This window comes from Pteropus vampyrus, unplaced genomic scaffold (genome assembly GCF_000151845.1).
Source record: "Pteropus vampyrus isolate Shadow unplaced genomic scaffold, Pvam_2.0 Scaffold340, whole genome shotgun sequence".
In the NCBI taxonomy this organism is placed as follows: Eukaryota; Metazoa; Chordata; class Mammalia; order Chiroptera; family Pteropodidae; genus Pteropus; species Pteropus vampyrus.
In genome coordinates, this window is record NW_011889121.1 from 3031513 (window position 1) to 3035884 (window position 4372).

At 34.2% G+C, this 4372-nt stretch overlaps 1 pseudogene; it reads left to right on the forward strand.

The window, feature by feature from the left end:
• Positions 1-2606: 2606 nt before the first annotated feature.
• On the forward strand, positions 2607-3585 carry LOC105304421 (annotated as a pseudogene).
• Positions 3586-4372: the final 787 nt, after the last annotated feature.

Below are 4372 nucleotides of genomic sequence, written 5' to 3' on the forward strand. Positions count from 1 at the left end.
TTGGTTTTATTAAGATCTTATATTTTTAGACAAGGATGCTCATTTCCCAGTTGTCTTTTACTAAAGAACTCACTCTAATATCCTAGAGAAGTCAGTCACTAATTCCTTCAAAATCTAGGTATTTATTCAGACATCAAAGCAACTAATATTACAATCTCTAGCTCAGCGTTATCTCATTTCAAGCTTTAGGGTACATGCAGCAGCATTCACCATTATACATTCATTGTTCGTTCCATAAAATATGCTTTTCCACATTTTGGTTATGTGATTTTGCATTTCACAGAACATATCTCCTCATCTATGAAATGGAAACCTTCAAACTGAAATTTTGGTGAGAATTAAAGGATTACTCTATATAAGTGCCTAACAGCACAAGCATCACAGAATGATACGCAGCGTATATTTGTGGAAGAGTAAGAGGGAAAGAGGAAGAAAGGAGAGTGCTATAAAGGCACAAAGGAGCCAAGAAAATCTTTACCCTGTGTGATAGCTTTCAATTAAAATTCACTCAATCTTATCTGATTAAGATGAAAAAGTTTATTTGCAAACTAAGAGTCATAGTAAAGCTTCCTATTGCTTACTGGTGATGGGTACTTCCAGTGAAGAAAACTTTCCCTGGAGAAATTATGTGGGTTTTCCCACTGCTGTAATAACCTTCATTGGTATTAGTTGTCATACAGAAACAAACAGGAGCAGTGTTTGATCTATTTGAATTTTTTAGCACCAGTGAGACTTCAAAAAATAACCTGACCTCAAATTTGTACATTTTAGGAGATGGAAATCAGGAGAGCCTAATATGTAATTGTGTTAGCATAGCCTCCTAAAGTTTTCAAATCCCCTTCAGAGTTTTTTTTTTCTTTTTGAGGTTTGCAAAATAGAGAAACCCAAAAGGTATTATCTCTATTCATAAGTGAGAAAACTCCAGATAACTTGTTATCTAAAGTGTGAGGTCCAAATCAAAGTCTTCTAATTTTGTGTATTATTTCTACACTGACATTCAGCAATATCATAGACAATGAACTAGTCATTTTTAAACCTTGGACGCAAACTAGGGTAAGAAAATATGCACCGGGGGCCTCTAATAAAGGAAACATAAAGACACACTTTCATTTTCTGGAACCAGTTGTACCCTGCTTTTGCATCTTGCTTGGTATAGCAACCACAACTTTGTCAATTGCGTGGCAAGAGTAGGGATAAATTAAATTCAGCTCTGGAAGTATGTAAAAGCCACAAACCAAATTGGATTGCATGGCCAGTAATACTCATGCCATGCTCTCCTGATCTCTTACCATCTAAACAAAGGTTAAGGATACTGCCTTCTTTTTAATCTATCATTAGAGTAAATAAGGAACCTTTATTGTGCAAAATAAAAACTATGCATTTAAATAAAACAAATATTTATAGTATAATTCATTCAACAGATAATCACATCATGAGGAAGAAGGTGATAGCACATGGAAGAATTGAAAGATAATGAAAAGGCCACTCCTGTTGTTTAAGATTTTATAAAATGGGAAACCTGTGATTTCTTAATTATCCTCCTTTCACTGCTTGTTTTTTGCTCAAGAGCACAGCACTTAACTTTTAGAATCAAATCGTATCCTGTTAAAAAAGGAAAAATGTTATACCTCATCCTATCTATTTTTTCAGAAAATACTTTTTCTATTTGCAGCAACCCCAGTAGAAACAAGCACAATGAAATTATGAAATATTGCTAACCAGTTTAATTATGTTCATATTAAAATTGTTTTAAATAAGATTTGCTTAGGTTTGAAAAATATGTTACAGTAGGCTGTAGCAAATTTTCTGTTAAAATCTCCTTTTATGATATGTATGTCCATGTTAGCCTCTACTGTGAGCCAACCATGCTCCTAAAGTTGATGGTATATTATACATGGTAATAATCAATTATATTACAGTGTCACATATGGGATAACAAAACCTTTGGAGAATATGGCTCTAGGAACATGTATTTACTAAAGACAAAGGAAATTGTTTTTCATTTCTGACCATATCCATGAAAGAGTATTAAGAACATGACCTTTGGAGCTAGGCAGAAATGTTCTTGTCCTGTGACTACAGACAAGATGTATCACAGAATATGTTATCACATCTCAAATATAGAATAACAATACCTATTTTATCCAGGTTTTGAAGGTTAAATGAGGTATGATTGCTTATAAAAATCTTAGTTATCAATTAAATTTCCCTCTTCATCACTTGGTAATGAGTTAAACATGAAATACCTCTTTGCTTTAAATTCTCAGTGCAAAGGGGAAACTTAAGTAAACATCAGACAAAGCTTGATTAATTTCTCTAATTCTAATGTTTAGATCCAATCTATATGACCAAGGAACTACAGAACCAAGTTTAAATATTTTACCAATTTACTTTCCCCCAACCATTCAGTTATATCTTAAATAAAATTAGATTAGATCACATAAAAAATATTGAAAAAAAAAATGCTGCCAAGCGCCATGGAGAAGTACTCTACTTTTCTATGCAACATAATTTTTGAGCTCAATGAGAACTGGGTGAAGTGTACATTATTGAACATCAGAATATAAATGATACCAGAAATATGTCCCTTGCTAATATTCAAAGATATGTATTTTCTGGTATTGCCCTGGGGATTAAAAAACCTAATCGCACGCCGGCTTGCCGTCTCAGCAGCCACGGTGCCTGCCACGTCCCATGCGTGGCGGGCTCTGGAGCCTGGAGCCAGGGACCTATGTGCCTTCTCCACTGCTGTGCCTCCGGCCACTCTTGCCCAGAGATCAAACCCGCATAAAATAGAAAGAACATCTAACTCTAAAAGACCTCTGAGAAGAAGGGCACTACCTCCTAGGCCAGAGAAAACGGCTTTTGACGTGTTTACCCTGTTGCAGCACCATTTAAACCCTCTGAAGTACTTATTCCTGTTCAAATGGGTTATCTAGTAAAGAAGGGGGTGTCTATGGCAAAGGAGGGAAATCTAGTACTTTTAAAGTAGAGATTTATGCACCGAGTGGTCAGGTGCACTAGACAGTGACGAGAAATGCGACAAGCATTTTCCAATTGAAATTGACACAGCTGATTATGTTCCATCGGGGACCATCTATTTGATACCCCAAAACACGAGTATTAACCTTACGGGTTAAACTTTCCAGTTTGAATTTAGATGATCATGCAAAAAATAAACTTATTAAACTTGTAGGAGAGGGATACTGCAAGATTATGGATGTGCTTACCATCAAGACAGACAGATGGATGCCCTTTTAAAGAGACTGAATTATGATTATATAATGTATCTGCTAACAGTTTTATACTATGAGTCTTGGAAAACTGAAGGAGAAAAATAAGACTGAAGCAGACATGTAAGAGTACATATGGAAAAATAGCTCATCAGAAAAAAATATCCTGAAAATACTTCTCCAAATTAAAGCCACAGAGAAAAATCTGGAAGCAAATAAAGAAGAGCTCCTTGATACTAAAGAAGTTGAAGATTACTAAAAGTCTGATGTTAGTCTTAAGAATGAGGAAGACAATGAAAATATCCTTTCTCACTACAAAGAATCAATGAAGAGACTATTAAATCTGACATGAATTATGTAAAAAATCTGCTTGCTTTATTAATTTTATGATCTATATGTAATTGTTATCTAATTTGATATAAAGTTGAAAATATTTTTTAAAAAACCTTAATCACAATCTCGTGCCAGTACAATTTAAAAACTAACCACTTACTCTGTCATTTTCAAATTCTTCCTGACAGGGGTGAATAAGGAAGACAATAAGAATATGTTATGGATATCATAAATTACACAATATTTACCAATTAGTGAATGTCATAAAAATAAAGGACTAAAAATTACCCTTGATAAGGGTAATTCTGATCTAAATATATGTGGAAACATGTTCAGTCTATAGCATTAGAGAAGCAGAGTTCAACCTCACTTCTTTCAACCCGAAAATAGATTTTTAGCCAGAGAAAATAAAGGATTAGATTGTTTAATACAATGAAAATAGTTGTATTTCTATTAACTTATGGAGCCAGTCCCCATATACACATGGTAGTTGAATAGTTTGTTATGATGACACAATACCTACATCAAAGGCAGCAGTGACAGGTTTCATTTCTCAATGAAATGAAACTTGGAGAAAGGGGCCTAGTTCTCATAATTAACAAATTTGATACTGAAAGTCAGAGTGAATATCATTGCAGGTATCTGATAGGATGGAGTAAGGATGGGAAGGTAGCAGAGCAACTGCTCAAACACCAGAGGAAAATTTTTAGTAGAATTACTTACTGGTCCCTAAATTCATAATTTAGATTTTGTCCCTTGTGGGCTCTAGTTTGTAAATTAAATATTTGTTTAAAAAGAACCATTCT